The sequence below is a fragment of the Dermacentor albipictus genome, chromosome 4 (genome assembly GCF_038994185.2).
Source record: "Dermacentor albipictus isolate Rhodes 1998 colony chromosome 4, USDA_Dalb.pri_finalv2, whole genome shotgun sequence".
In the NCBI taxonomy this organism is placed as follows: Eukaryota; Metazoa; Arthropoda; class Arachnida; order Ixodida; family Ixodidae; genus Dermacentor; species Dermacentor albipictus.
This window is the reverse complement of record NC_091824.1, coordinates 64,251,551-64,268,061: the sequence shown is the minus strand read 5'-3', so window position 1 is coordinate 64,268,061 and position 16,511 is coordinate 64,251,551. Positions and strand designations below refer to the sequence as shown.

Below are 16,511 nucleotides of genomic sequence, written 5' to 3'. Positions count from 1 at the left end.
ATATATATATATATATATATATATATATATATATATATATATATATATATATATATATATATATATATATATATATTCACGTGTTACTCTAAACTCATTAAGAAAAGTACTATCTCATGTGATGAACACAATCTGATAACAGCTTATGGCATGGTCGCATAAGCCTAAGAGTTCTGTTCGGATGCAGGGTCTTGTAGTGATAACTTAGAATTGAAAGTAGATGGCGAAGGAAACAATTCTTACTGTCTTAGCCCCCCCCCCCCCCAAAAAAAAAAAAATCACTACTTAACATTCAAACGATTTTGAAGTTTTATAGAAGAACACACCTTGAAAGACAGAAGTCATGGCTGAGTAGAAAGTTTGCCTCTATATTCCAATGGCACAGATAACGCTTTCTTCGGCGAAATAAGGAATGTGTACATCTCATAAAGAATAAATAGGAAATATAGGGTCTCCGTGCCAACACCCCGATATGGTTATGAGGCACGTCGTAGTAATGGACTCCTGAACAAGTTTGACCACCAGGGGCTCTTTAACGTGAAGTCAAAGTACGCGACAATATTTGCTTGAAAATGCGGCTGACGTAGCAGTTAGTCAACCCGGAAACTCGAACTATGCAGCGCCAAGCCATTGTGAATAAGCTACCAGGGCGGGTGGGAGAATTAGTCTCATGTAGAAAAGAAAGGCACTACAATATAGAGCGCGTGTAAGCTTACCCTACCCCCTCCCCCTCCCCCCCCCCGCCACACACACACACGACGTTTGACATGCGTGCCAACTGCTGCACGTACAATGAAAGCGAAGTTAGTGGGAAGAACAATCTGTCAGCAGCTGTTCTATCCTTAATCTGAGTTTGCTCGGTAATCAACAAAAGCCTCGGGGCTGACGAGAGGACGAAAAGTCCACCTGCACACTCCTAAGATGGTCGATTCGCTCTAAGCGAAAAAAAAACGAAATAAACAAAAATCACGCGAGACAGAGGAGAGCCTCGCGCATGCAGCACTTTTATTCTTGCGCGGCCTTCACTCACGCCACCTCCCGCCGCAGATAAATGACCCTGCGCGTCCGCACACTATCCCGCAAGGAGAAATCCCGCCAAAAAGAAAAAAAAAGAAAGAAGCCAAGCTTCCCCGTGAAAAGAAAGGAAACCATCCCCAAGTTCCGACGCTGCCGGCCATAGGGGGAGTGAGGTTGAGGGGTGGCGGGCGAGGGCGCTTATAGAAGCAGTACCGAGGGAAAGCGAATGGCAGGGCGAGGGTATGGGAGGACACAGGGTGCAGCAGTGTGAAAGAGAACAAGCATTGCGGATAGGAGCAACAAAAGAAAGCGGAATTTGTTGGTAGGGGATGAAAGTAGGGGGGGGGGGGAAGGAACGCAGGAAAAAGGGAGGAGATGAAAAAAAGCTAATAAACAGAAAGAAGAAGGAAACCGAAATGCCGTAGAAGAAGCAACAGCACAAGAAATTCCACGGGTGCCGAGCGGTGCTATAGAGGGGCGTTATGAATGTCTAGCGAAGTCGGCACCGCGTGAAGCGTGGCGAGCTGCCGCTCGGCGATGCTGGGGAGAGAGAGGGAGCGCGGGTTCGGCGGTCCCTCTCTGTCCCGCGTATTTATGTTTGATCGGCACGCCGGCGTCGGGCCTCCAGGCTGCGTCAGACCAGGAAGGGCAGCAGCGGCGGCGGCAGCAGCGGACGTGGCCGCAGGAAGACGCCGGCGGTCTCCACGTCGGGGGGAGGGGAGGGGGCTACTTCTCCATCATTTTCGCGGTCGCGCTACTCGCGGAAAGGATTGCGGCGGACAGCGGAAGCGGAAATGACGAGAGCAGAAATTGTGGCGGCGGTGGCTCGCGCCGGCGAAAGGAGGGCAGGAACGCCGGCGCTGCTGAATTATTGCTTCACTTTCAAACGGAGGTCTTAGATCAAGAACCGCCGGCCCGTAGGTTGGGGTCCTTCGAGGTGAAAGCGACTATCGTGGAGGAGCAAGAAGCTTGAGCGGTGGGGTGGGGTGGCGGTCGACGCTATAGAGAGGGGATGCCTCTCCCATCATTTCACTGCCTGCGGGTTGGGGTCCGCTGTCACAGCGTCTTGACGCGCAGTTTTGTTCGGAGAGAGCCCGTGGCGTGCTTTGCCATGGAAGCGTCTATCAGTGACTATCCTGTGGCCTGGCACGATCGCCTGCTGCGCTGTGCCCTCTACTCAGATGCCTGACCTTCTCGAGTTTTTTCCACATTGAAGGAAAGAACGTCCTCGCTTCTTTTGATGCCGCAATGCCTATCCCGGAAATGAAGGAATCCCGTAAGGCCACTAGGGAAAGGAGAAAAAATAGAAAGATGAGAGAAAGATGAGAGAGGGAGTGTAGCCAATCAGTCGTTTCTTTGTCTGGTTAACGACACTGCCTTCTCTCTCTGTAAAGCCTCTGGCGCTCCATGGCAGCTGCTTATGCCGTACACTCGTCTATCGTCGACCGGTCTCTTTTTTTCTTACTTGATATTGCTGAGAGCATTCCCCCAATGAGCAGCCGCCGATCATTCTTTTTCTTTTTTTTTTCAGAATCTCGCACTTCGAGTAGAATTGTTTTTGCACGGATAAAGCTCCAACGGATAAAGTGCAATGAATAAAGCTGCAGTTTATTTATGGGTGGATATCCTGTATTTGACTAAATAACTCCAATCAGAGCCCCGAAAAGGATAGCGCAGCTAGTCGACATGTATATGCAAAGAGAAACGTCTTAGGCGTGAATATATCCTAGGCGCGAAGTTCACAAGTGTTTTCTTTCGAAATACTCATTTGGCATTGGCTGTGGGCTTCCCCTGTTAATACGGCAGTTATCGTGATCGGGAGGTGCCTGTTCTTGCGAAGAGTTGTGCTTTACAAAATGCTTTATGAATACAAGCCCGCTGTTTCAGTGGACGTCGCAGGACATCTAAATGGCTACTGTTTCGCATTTTTATTTCAAGTTTTCTCGATGCAGTTACTGCGGCAGTTGTAAGTAATAATACTAAAAGGCGACTAATTAATCTGTGTTTTACTTCCTTTCCAGGAACGCCTTCCAGACTGACCAAGCTTCAGGCGAGGAAAGCGTGTTGCTGGTAAGTGCTGACTTTGCAACGCGCATGCATGCCGTCGTGAACATTGTTTTCCATAACAGAAGCGCCATCCAACAGCATTTCATTAAAGGAATGCTAGGTACCGAAGTATGGCTGCAAACTCTGCGATGTTGAAGCTGCCGTCAATACTTATTTGCACATATTTCTAATAACGAACGTCAAATGCGAAATTGTATTTAAAATTGGGTAAGTATGTTTCTAATATCGAATCGTAAGGACGTATTAAACATGCGATAAAACGTTCGGGATAAAACAGCGTTCGAAGAAACGAGGTTTGACGAAATGGGTGGATGCATATGTAAATGCATAAGATGTTAGGTTTGCATGACTTTCTCGTCTGATTAAACTGTTCTCGTGAGCTAAGAAAATGCTAATAGATGCAGTCGGTCAAGCTAAAATAATTTATGGCATATTCAAACGGAGGTTAAAGTCAGCCACAAGGCAACAAAACAAAGCCGGATCTGAGTTAGTTTCCTAAGGAATAACATGGTCAAGAATTCCTGCGGAGCAGAAAACTGGTTCGTTTGACGCATATAGCCAGAATCAAGACAATACGATCGCTGGAGTTAAGGTAAAACCTAAGGCATAATAAAGGAACATAAAACAGTAGCAAACGTTTACCGGAAAGCATTACACCGTTCCTCCGTTAATGAAGACACCGAAAAGCTGAATGATGTTTGAGTTACCTACAGCACGCAATAGATGACCTCAATTTGATACAGTGCTCTGTGTGCAACGCTATCCTCGAAACTGCGGCAGTCTTCAACCACTGTGTATAGCTGCCGAGTAACAATAAATAAAACAGCCTAGCACAGATAACTCACTTTCTTCTTATCATTCATGTACGCGACCGAAACGATATAAGCTTGCGCCGAATGCAGAATCGCTAAATGTAGCAACGCACAATGCTGCATTACTTTAATTATTGGAGAATATAAGGATATATTTGGAACAATTTGTGGAAGTGATTTTTTGCGAAGCAAAGGAAATAAAGTGGCTGCACGGGATGAGGTGTGACCGTTATGTTGACGATGTATAGACTTTGTATCGCGGCCGTGAGCTGCATGCATACCAGCGCTTTCGTGACACCTTGTAAGGCTGGTAGTGCATGTTCTTGTGTCCCGGCATGCCAAAAGTCATTTCATCAGCGTGAGTACTTCCTTAACTATTGTGCGCGGCTAGAGCACCTGAAGACTTCATTTGCTCGATTACTACTCCACCAGTAGTTCGATTAAGTATTGTGCGGCGAGTCTAATTAGTGATTCACTAACAACGGTAAAGAGGGTTCCAATAACCGACTACTAGATAGCCGTCTGTACTAGTCCTGGCTTTAATAATTCACAAGCGTTCAGGAAGACAGCCTGCTGACCTGCGAAGCGAATGTTCCCGTACGAAGTGTACCGCAGACCGTGTGGAAATGTGGAGCACAAAGCCGTACATCAGCGTCCCGATCGCGCTTCGTTAGCAAGAGGATAAAAGTAAACATCCCGTTGCAGTCGTTTCAGCCGAATTCCAATGAATTAGACGCGCCGACTGCGACAACAAAAAGCCCCAAGGGGGTTGCGGCGCAGCGGCACGTGAACGGACAATGGAAAGGCCCTGTGGGGGTCAAAGCCAGCCGGCACAGAATTTTGGGACCAAAGAGCGGATGACCTGCGAAAGGGGGTGAGGCGACCGGGCTAGAATGCCGGAACTCCCGAAGGGAAAAGCAGCGGCGACACTAAACCGAGAGCGAGGAGAAAAGAAGTTGCTGAGAGACAAACGCCACCCTTTTCTCGCTACCCAGCTGTTAAAATAGCTTTCTGTCATGAAAAGGAAAAAAAGAAAGAATAGAAACACAATGCTGCAGCAGAGAGGAATGTTTCGTTGAAGAAGCGAAGAAACACAAGGAAATAAAAAAGAAAAGGTACCAGCTAGGGGAACAAAAACCTTTTTCTCTCTCTCCTCATGTAGAACAATGAAGGGCAAAAGAAAATGAGCAGGAATGAGTGACAAAAAAACCTTTGAAGGACGCAGAATGGGCCAGCAGGCTAAAAGAACGAGGGCTCGGGTCAGTTGCATGGAAAGGTTTAAGGCTAGCGGGCAGAAAAGCGAAGGCTCCGCCGAAGAGAATGGAAACAGACGTGGCAGCTGAAGGGGAAGGAGGCAAACGGCTGGCAGAAACTAGCAGGGAGGGCCATTCTTCAATTGTCTTCGCCGCGAACCGGCAGCAGCAGCGGGCGCACAATGCAGCACTGCAGCGTCCAGCGGGGCACGGAAGCGAGCGTGGGAGAAAAAAAAAAAAAAAGACCCGCTGCACCCATGGGTTCGGCCAGGCTGTTTCTTTTCTTTTCTGTCTGCATCGGTTCGCGAGAAAGCGGCGAGGCTTAAGCCAGGTGTGTTTGTCCGATAGGAAGGTAAAGAGAGCACGTGGTACACGCGCACCTCGTTATCGCGACCAACCCTCGTGAGTTACGCGGCACCAACAACGTCCAAAGTAGCCTCCCGTACACAACCCACACCACACTCGCCAACGAAACACCACGTCCCCCCCCCCCCCCCCCCGTTTCTCGCCTCCTGTCAACACCCTGCTGAACAACTGCTTCCTGACAGGCAAGAAAGGGGGGCGTCCCACGTTGGATGCTGTATGGCCGCTCTTGATGCTCCTAGGCGGCCGCATGGCCCTGTCAACGCTACGTAGGAGACGACGGCGGAACGCGAAGACGCTACCGCCGGAGCCGTTATGGGGCCGACCGCCAGGTGACTCTGATAAATTGGGCGCTTTCGAAGCACGCAGGCAGCGCCTCAGGACAACGCTGACGTGAAAGTCTGCTGGCAGAATACAACGATTTTTTTGTTGTGTCCAATGTGTAGTTGCCTACGTTGTCCGCACTGCTAACGGACAATGCGACGCTCTGCGTGCTGCTGCTTGCCCCTTCTGAACGTTGTCGAATGGGGAAAAAAAGGCATGTTCATCTTCCTCCTACGCCAACCGTGCCCGGTGATAGTGCTTCCTTCACGTACCTGCTGTCCTTCCTGTCCTTTATTCCTTTCTCTTACTGCTCAATCATCTGGCTTTCAGTCATGGCTCGATGGACTTCTCGGTAATGAGTTTTTTAGGAAGTTCCCAAGGGAAGAAAGAACCCCCTAGCCTCACGTGGCATTGTTACGGTCGACCGAGTCCAAGTTCGTGCAGCGACAAAGCGCCTGCCTCTCATCGATGCCACATCCCGTGGGATCTAGTGGTCCCGTCACCTAAAGGTGATCTCGGCGTTCTTTTCTTTATATACGACGGGAAGTCAAAAAGTAAAGGAACTTTTGCAATTTCTCCCACTAGGGTTTGATAACACGGCTAGTATCTAGCGCTGAATTACTTCTATGGAACGTGTGACTCTTATTCCCGCGTTAGTCATTAGAGTGTAGCACACCGCTAAACATGATAGTTCCATTGTCGATCTGCCCCAAGAAGGAAATGAGGGCAGTGATTCGCTTTTTGCTTGCGGAATGTGTTAAACGTGAGTGAGTGAGTGAGTGAGTGAGTGAGTGAGTGAGTGAGTGAGTGAGTGAGTGAAACAACTTTATTTTGTCCACTAGAGACGTAAGCAAACGCCACGCCACCTGGCTAGGCCCACTCGGGGACCATCAGGTGGAACCTGACGGCCCTGTCGCGAGCCCTCTGGACTGCCAGGGTTTGAGAGGTCTGATCCTGGGCCCTAATCAGCTTCTTCATTTCCTCTTGAGTGAAAGGAGGACCGGCAGAGGCGCAGCCCCATAGGACATGTTCGAAGTCCGCATAGTCACCACACAGAGGGCAATCCGGGCTTGGGAACCGGTCGGGGTACATTGTGTGTAGCGCTGCGGGGCTCGGGTAAGTGCTTGTTTGCAGTAGTCTGAGAGTGACTGCCTGGGCCCTGCACAGCGAGGAGTGCGGCGAAGGTAGGACTCTTCTTGACAGATAATTGTGTTTGCAGATTTCGTTGTACGAGCAGAGAGGCTCGGGTCGCCCAGGAGAGGACGCGTTGCCCAGCGCACGGTCAGTCAAACCTCGTGCAGCCGAGTGCGCCTCCTCGTTGGGGTTGATCAAGGCACCCTCAATGGTCCCAAGGTGCGCAGGGAACCAGGCCAAAGAGTGATGTTTCATGTCTTTGGTACTTTGGATGATACGTAGGGCCTGGGGAGCCACCATTCCCATCTGAAAGGCCCTGACAGCGGCCTTAGAATCCGAATAAATCGTGTCATGTACACTGTCCGTCAATGCAAGAGCGAAACTTATTCGTCGAATGCAAGCGCACTATCGTGACAGTTGTTTATAGCGAAGCAAGATCTTATTTAGCGAGTGTTAAACGTGCGAAACTTATTCGTCGAATGCAAGCGCACTATCGTGACAGTTGTTTATAGCGAAGCAAGATCTACGAATGGGTATGGCGCTTCAAACAGGGAAGAACTTCTTTATGTGATGAAGAAAGATCGGGCAGGCCATGGACGTCAATGACTGAGGATAACTTGAAAGTCGTAGAGGGTATGCTGATGGAAAACAGACGAATCACAGTGGACTAATTCGCCAATACATTACTTACCACTAATGAATTAGCGTACTCCATCTTACACCACAGGCTAAATTTAGAAAAGTGTGTGCAAGGGGGGTCCGAAAGGAATGGTTAGTGCAGCATAAGGCACAAAGGCTGGACATCTCTCGTAAATATGTGGCCCGTTATCGTCGCGAGGGAGATGGATTTTTACAGCAAATCGTTACTGTAGATGAAACTTGGGTATATCATTACGAAGCGGAAAGTAAGGCTGTGAGCATGGTTTGGAAACACTCATCAACACCAGAAATTAAGAAATTTACACGTCGACCATCAGCTGGTAAGATTATGCTCACACTATTCTGAGACTTGGGACGTGTAGTAGCTGTTAATTTCACCCCAAGGGTTGAAGCTGTGAACAGTGAGAACTATTGTGATGTGTTGCGAACTCTAATGAAACCGGCAATCAGATCCAAGAGTGGTGAAAAACTGGGAAAAGGTGTCATCCTGCATAAAGATAACGATCGGTCACATTCTGCCAAACGGACGGCCGAAACAACAAAGGAGTTGGGATTCAAATTGCTGGAACACCCGCCATAGTCCCGACTTGGCTCCAAGCGATTTTCACATGTCTGGACCATTGAAGGAAGTGCTCAGGGGAAGAAGATTCGCAACCGATGCAGAAGTAATTGATGCGGCGCGAAGTTGGTTATAGGTGCAACCAAAAAAGATTTCTTTTTTCCGACAGAAAAAAAAAAAAGCTTCTGAAAGGTTGGGCAAAGTGCGTTGAAGTCCAGGGAGGTTATGTAGAAAACCAATGTATGCTTCAGTTTTCTATCATGAGGGTAAATGTACCGTTTCTCAAAAATCCTTTTACTTTTCGACCTACGTTTTGATAGTAACAAGGTTGTCGAGAAGGAATGGGATTGGTCTCGAAGACACATTCACAGTTATAAAAGACTCGTGTCGTTGTTTGCAGAAACGCAATATTATGCTCCTGTAAAATAATTTGACTGCTTCTTAGGCTTTCACCGGGGCTTTGGACAGTGCCCATGTGAGAAAATGAGACTCACCAATCGCGTACAAGCAAACATTGTCGGAGTAGCAGTTAATAACAATACTGAGCACCCCAAGTCGCCACTTCACAGCGTAATTGACTACTGTAAAACAAAGGATACATTTAAGATAATACGCCGTACGTTGTACTCTACAATAGCAACCGAACGTCTCATGCACGTCAGCTCGCTTACTTTGTGTGCTTAGACAAACGTCGTTACACGCGCTCGTTCTGAGTAGGTTAGGCTTCTGTTTCGACACATTTTCGCACATAGCTATATTAGTATGCGTCGCAAAGGCACGCGCGGTAAAACTTGTTTCCCACTTTATGTTATTATTCGTCCAGTTACGTTACAATTGATTATTTAGAGCGCAGCTCTTAGGCGCTTGTTCCTAGGTTGAGCGTCGGCGTCGGTGTCGGCGTAACCGCGCTAACGTGCTCGTGCCACTGCTCGCGCGTTCGTCGTCGTCCTCTTCCACAGCTGCCTCCGATGCCGCTAATCATGCTACGCTTGCCATACAGCTCCTTGCTGTGCGCAGGCGCTGACGGCACTGACCCACTGCCAGTCGGTGCGATGATTTCGGCCTCAAATTATTTGCCTCAATGCATCGCGAAATGAAGACGCGTCTAAAGGTGCGCTCAAATTTCATCTTAGGAAGTATCGTAATCGTCGGGCTTTCTTTTTCTTTTGTATAATCTAAACGCTGGTATTTCAAGACAAATACCTGAAGCTGATTTTTCCTTTGTGAGGTCGCAACAAATCTCTCATGCCTTGTTCGAATAATCGCATCAACTAAGTATTATATTTTGGAAAAATCGCGCAGCACTAAATCAAAATTTTCGCAGAGGATACCGCAAGAAAAATCAGGCTTGCACAGCGACATCATTAGCCAACTTTCTCAGACGGCCACGTTAATAAACCCTACAGTCGTATCTGTAGGTTCAGTTGAAAATATGCAGTAATGTAACAGCGTTTGAACGACACTTTTGCTCTCCTGCGCGCTCGTCTTCCCCTAATGACAAAAGGTAGAAAGATAAATATTACTATACTTACACTTCTCTCTAGTTTATCGGCGCTGCCAGAAATGGAAACCGAGTTTCACTTGAATTCGTGCGGTGACACTCTCTCGCGGCCTTGTTTTGCACACGGAAGAACTCAGTTCCTGGCACTCTTGGAAATTCAGAGCTTAAAAAGCTATCGTTAGAGCTACACAGACTGGCTAATTCAAGCAGCTCCCGAAGGGTAATGAGACGCCTCAGTAACCAACGTAGCTACCTAAGAAAAAAGGAGAAAAAAAAATATACGCTAGTGTAATCGAGTCCTTCAATCTTGGAGAACTGCGCGCTTTCTTTGTGCTTCCATCCCAACAAGACAGACATTCGGTACCAGTGTTGGAAGTGTTCTTTGTTGGCATTTTTTTTTTTTTTTGCGCTGATCCCTAAGAGCGAAAAAAGCAGAAGAGGTCGTGCGTAGGCTCAACCGCCGGGCGGGCCGGGCTTCCGAACTCGAAAAGACTGCCAAATAAGTACTTCAATATCCGTAACCCCTAACCAGGAGAACATCCGTAACCCGTAATACCGTAACCAGTAAAATTCATTCAGTTGTGTATTTGCTTGCTGAATGTCCAAGACATGAGATAGCATGATCGATAAGTTAACATGAGTCAAGGGTCATGAGTCAAGTATCACAATACTGAGTCAAGTATCGCAATACTATAAGTACTAGTGCTGCACAAGTTTAGTGAGCACTCTTTTCTTTTTCACCTTTCGTGAACGACGCAGGCAGTCTTTTATCAATTCATCCGTGTTTTCGAAGTGTTCTAATTCTGGCACGTTACACTGAACTACACTAGTCAAGAGAGGTGCCTTTTGTATGTTCCGCATTTGCTTATGCTTTGCTCTTCTGTTACGTGCATTAGAACAAGAACTTGCATTGCACCCTTTTTACTAAGAGAGCACAATGCATATTGTACTCAATCTGTATATTCTAAAGGTAAACCCAAACTCAAATACCTAAGGCAAATAGAAACAGGTAAAACAACTTAGAGTGCAGATTTCGAGAGAACGTTTTGTATTCGCCGCCAACTTTGCCCTATATTTTCTTCCCTTTTACTATCCTCCTTTCTCGTAAGTCATTGCACTGCTGCTATGGTAAGCACCAACGCGAGTACTTCGTTCTGCTTTGTATATATTATTCCTACAAACAAGAAACTCTAAAGCCGCAATAGCTTGACTGGAGCTAATATGTTCAACTTTATGTTAAATATTTTAAAATATGCCAATACGTTAAAATTTTGTCTTCCTTGTCAGTTCAATTTATGCTGTCAGGCAGCAAGCTCATCGCAGATATTAAGATGGCACTCTGAGCTCATTTCTGAAAAATTAACACTGCTTAACAGCTGACCAGGGTTTAACTGTTATTGTTTGGGGCATGAATGGCGAGCAGATGAGCCAAATAGAACAACACGCAGCGCCTATAAATGATCTGCAAACAATTAACGGAGCTCTTTCTCCATGGGCTTTCTCTCTTTCTTATATTTATTCGCGCGCATGAAAGTAAAAGAGCAATGTGTGAGTGAGCGGAGAATCAAAAATAAAGTAAGTTTCCTTTCTCTCTCGCTTCACCCTTACCTTCTAGTTTCTTTGACGCACATCGAATCGATCGAGAGTATTGCGCTTCCACGTAACACAAGAACTCGAAGTGTAGAACCTAAATGATATATATATTTTTTTTCTATAAAGGGCATGTCAGGTCCCGCAGTCGCCTATCATTAAGCTTGAATGGTTGGGGGAACAGATTTAACGTTTTGCTGTCTGTCTCACTTTTAACATAACTAAGCATTATGCCAAGCATTATGCCAAGCATTATGCTGTAAAACCAAGCATTATGCTGTAAGGAACAATAGCTCTCCTACATTACCTTATTAAGAAAAACCGGAAATAATGGCTTTATGGGAACAGCGCTGTACATGTCATAGAAGAGTGGACAGTCTTGCCGTCTCTATTGTGGTGCAAAGTTTGCGTCTTTCTATATTAGCCAGCGCATTCGCATGCAAAAGGATTTGTGTTTATGCTCACCCTGGCTCATGATAAATGACAATGTCACATGTTTTTGTACTGGACGAGTTGATCAACACCAAACAGTAGTTGTTCTATATTAAAAAATAAATGTGCTTCAAATTTTCAGTGTCCGATGAAAGGCGTTGGCATTCCTGTTACTTCTTTTAAGAAAACGCTGTTTTATGCATTGAAGCACGAAAGTAACTCGAACACCACTGCATTTCGTCAGAAACATAGAAAATTATTATCTCGAAACTAGTACAGTTCAAATAATTCGTTCCAAGTGGATACGCCTTGCGCATTCACCAGCTATAGATCGTAGATTTAGATATTTGCCACAATATATTAAATAAGTAGTTACTTACGGTGATCATTTTGATAATATAGATCGGCCTTTTGATTTTTCGTAGGAGCAATGGTCGCCTCATCTAGTTATTTAGATGAAAGTTTAGAATTGTGCTAACTTTCACAGGCAACTTAAAAAAAGTATTTGACCTTCTGAAAAAACGAGAAAGAAACCTGGTATACGCTTCCTCAAGTATAACTCTTGCTTGGGCTAGTTGGTTCATACTTGAAGTAGTAAAGGCAACGCGCAGAAGATAAGGACTCAAGAAGAAGAACACAAACTACAGGACCGGAGCCGGTCCTCTCATTTGTGTTCTTCTTGAGGCCTGGTCTCCTGCGCCTTGCCTTTACTAATACGCTTCCTGCTGGGCAGAGACGCGTCACACCGACATGACAGCAAATAAGCCGCGAGGTCAAACAAACAACTACCTCTGAGTACTCGTTCGTGGCCCAGTAATGGCCAATTGTTGTTGAGCAGCACAAAAGACTGTTCCGGAGGGGCCCACAAACAGTCTCTTGAAAACATTTCTTGCTCCACACGATTCCGTAAACGGAGCCGCAGGCAAGTGCGACGCCTAAGCCCGCTGAGTGAAGGCCGAAAAGATGGGAGAAGGGGCTGGTCCGAAAAGACAAAGGACAACATAAGGTGGCAGCCACCGCGGCGGTGTCAACCAAGTAGCAAAATATGGGGCGGTTATTGATCAGACCGCCGTGAATACAAACGTCATTATTGGCTCTCCTGCTGTTTTTAATGCGCACGTGGCGGGCTTTCAACCTAATTATATCGAAGACTCCCTCGCTGCCGCCCCCTGGAACATCCTCTGTTTTGCTCCTCGATTCGAATTTTACGCCCCCCTCTCGTCCATTTCTGTGCCTCCCGAACGTGCCTGTATGCGCGCACCGCTCACAATACACCCTAAATCCCCTCACCTCCACTGGCTCCCCTCCTTTCCATACCCCTCCCCGTACCCACCCTCTCCGGTTTCTTCGTAAGCCCGTCCCGTCCCTCAGCCACTTCCCTCTTACGGGCATCTCTCTCCTTGCCAGAACCAAGCGTCCATACGAAGGGGGCGGCTTCTGGCGGGCGCCCGACGGCCGGAAGGACATGATCCGCGCCAGGGCTGGGAGACCGCTCTAATCTCGTTTGCGCAAATTGCTGGGATACCAGAAACCTGAACAAACTCAATTCCCACTCGTTAGACCCGCACTCACGCAGCGGCGACGTATGCACTCGCAGGCGAGTGGGTTCGGCCCCGGCATTGAACGGTCACCCCCCTCCCGGCCCCGACACGTTGGTGCTCCGTCAGGCCTCGGGGCTGGTTACGACAAGGCGGGAAAGTGGGAGGGCGAGGGGCGGTTTTGCGGTTCCGCGAGGGCGCGGAGTAATGTGAAGGTGAAGACGGCCGGAATATTAGTTTTCTTCGGCCGCCCGCGCTCCCGAGAGCTGCTCCTTCCGCGATATCAGAAGTGGTTCGGCTAAAAGCGAAGCTCCGCAAGGAACAGTGAATGAGCAAATGGCTCGACCAGAAGCGCGCAACCTTCTTTACGCTCACTGTACGCTTTGCACTGAAAAGGGTATGCTTCTCTAGTGGTAGAAGCACATTTTTTTTTCATCAGTTGTTTGCATAGCACTAGTATGTATGAAATCCAAGGTTTGACAGCAGCCCGTCTGGCTGAGAAAATACGTTTTAAAGAAGTGCGTAAAGATACACCGACCAAGGTGAATGAACATTTAATGAGGTTTTAGTTCCCCACACGGCAGCCTTGTAACGGGAGCCTCCCTTATGGGTGGCGAAATGCCATTAAATTTTCAATTATCTTGGTTGTTGTAACTTTTCGCGCCTCTTCGATATCTTCACTGGCATGCATGTTCAATACTTTACCCGCCCTAGCCTTAAGCTTACGTTTGTTACCAATGGTTTCATCTTTATGCTGCTTTCGAGGCTTTGGATCCATTGCCGAACTAATACGGTAGTCAGTAGTGGGCGTACATGCGCCTTGAAGGACGGCAGAACCGTCGCCGCAAACGAGAAACCAAGCAGTGTCACACAGCATCATAAATACGTCGCTTTGGATTTGACTTTTACCCATGCGGAGATCTCGCAAACATGCTGCGAAAAGTAAACGTCGGCAGGTACCTCTTAAGTGCGTTTTGGCGCTTCTGCTATGTCCGTGCCAGGAAGGAGCTCGTCGTCGATCTATTCGACGTAATTATTTTCCTTAATCGACTGTTTGGGAGAACTTGTGCTGTATGGAGTCATTTAGTCAATTTCCGTTACCGTCAGAATTGTTCTTGCCTGTCATTTCCACGCAAAGTGGGAATATATTCATAACTATGCCGCAATCATTTTTTTTTCATCTCGCATGCTAAAATGCGTTTACTTGCACAATCATCTCTCCTAAACGAATAACATACAGAAAAGACCTTCGAGTGCAGCTGGGAAATGTTCTACTTCTTACATTGTGCAACTCTGCCAAAACCAGAAGCTTGCTTTACCGCTTCCTTTCTGAGACTGCAACGAAGCACGTCTAAGAAAGCCAGGAGCACGCTCGAGTGTTATGTGTCTGCGGTTCATGCAATTACTGTAGCATCATCGCTCTTCAGACTACTTCAGCGTTTTTCTCAGTCTTGCAGTTTTATTTTTTTTTCTTACCATTGGACCTCCACAGAGCATTAAGCTTGTACGTGTAGGTGGTTCAGTCGGGCTGCAGGAGGCACGTTTCATGCCGGCACCTGCAGTGGTGAGTTCATATACCTAACATACCTGCTATAATCTTATCGAGTTAGAAGATACGTGCAGAAGAGAGGCGGTTTCATTGACTGCGCATCGCGCCATTTTGCTTGGTAACCATGTATTACCCTGCTGTTACAATAAGCGGCAGCGCGTTCACCATGCGATTTAGCTAAGTTCACTTGATTATGAGTTTGGCGTGGCTTGCGAAGAAAAGCGTCGAAAGTATTATGCAAGCGCCATGATGGTGTAATTATCATTCTGGATGTTTCAGACACGAAGTGGCAAATGGAAACAAAGACACTGTCCATCTCTTCAGGAATAAGATGTATGCCTTGGTTAGCCAGTATGTCCCTCTCGTTAAGATATAAAATGACAAATCTAACCCATGGTTCCCCAGATCCCTACGCTTACTAAGAAAAAGGAAGAAGCGCCACTACTAAAATGCTAAACACTTGTGCACACAAGCAGCTTGGGACACATATACAAGGAAAGCTTAAAATGTGCTGGTATGCCCTGTCTTCAGCTAAAGATAAATACTTCACTCATGACTTACCATCTCTTCTAAAATCAAATCTCAGAAAGTTCTGGTTCATTATAAGTTCAGACCATGACCACAATAACGTTTCTTTATGCAACAATAATAACATTCCCCTTCCAAATATTCAGTGTGCTTCTACTTTTAATACTTAATTTTTCTTCTTTATTCACCATGGAACATCAGCCTGATCTGCCGGGTTTATCGGGGCTAAGCTACCAATATATTTCCTATAGAAATAACAGTTAAAGGTGTCGCATGCCTGATAAATGACTTCAAGCTAACCACATCCTGTGGCGTTGACAACATTAATTCAGAAATTTCAAAAACACCGTCATAGTATCTAATAAAATTCTGTCTCACATGCTCAGGCAATCATTAGAGACTGGCGTGCTGCCCTCATACTGGAAGATAGCAAAGATGATACCCATATTTAAGTCACGTAATAAATACGTACCCTAAACTACCGTGCAATATCCTTAACATCTATATGCTGCAAAATAATAGAACATGTAATTGCGTCAAATGTCTACAGCCACCTGGAAGCCAACAAATTCTTCTTTCCTAATAAACAAGGATTTCGGAGAAACTGCTCATGTGAGACGCAATTGTTTGAATTAATAATTGATTCACATACTCACATGGAAAAGTATCTACAAACTGATTGTGCTTTTCTAGACTTTTCAAAAGTGCTCGACCTTGTTGTGCATTGCCGTTTGATATTGAAATTATCTGCTCTTAAATTAGATACTCTTACATAAACATGGATTCACAATTTCCTAAGTAATCGTCAGCAATTTACAGCAGTTAGTAATTTTTCCTGTCTTATTTCGCACGTTACTTCAGATGTACCACAAGACAGCGGTCTTTGGTAGTTACTATTTCTAATATACATTAATCACTTACCGAACAACATTTCCCCACACCTGTGCATTTTTGTGGACGACTGCATTCTTTATCATTCCATCAAGTGTGCCGATCATCATACAATCCTCCAAAAATATCTAGAACTTATTTCTCTTTGGTGTAATGCTTGGCTAATGAGGCTGAACGTTTCTAAATGTAAAATTACCTCTTCTAGCAGCAATCATAGTAAGTCTACGTTTTTCGCCACATAAATAACATCACTATTTTGCATGAAACTCAATACAAATATGTTCGTGTTAACC

General features: G+C 46.2%; 2 protein-coding genes across 6 annotated transcripts in view; one reads left to right on the top strand and one right to left on the bottom strand.

The window, feature by feature from the left end:
• LOC139059120 (uncharacterized) overlaps window positions 1-16,511 on the bottom strand; it is a 724,926-nt gene that overhangs the window by 542,475 nt on the left and 165,940 nt on the right. The gene's annotated exons all lie outside the window — the stretch shown is intronic.
• The window catches only part of LOC139046708 (uncharacterized), a 208,386-nt gene that overhangs the window by 95,375 nt on the left and 96,500 nt on the right, over window positions 1-16,511 (top strand). For all 3 annotated transcript variants that reach the window (XM_070537037.1, XM_070537039.1, XM_070537038.1), the window contains exon 3: window positions 3,039-3,087. The gene's annotated coding sequence lies outside the window, so the exon portion shown is untranslated. The remainder of the gene's footprint in view (window positions 1-3,038; window positions 3,088-16,511) is intronic.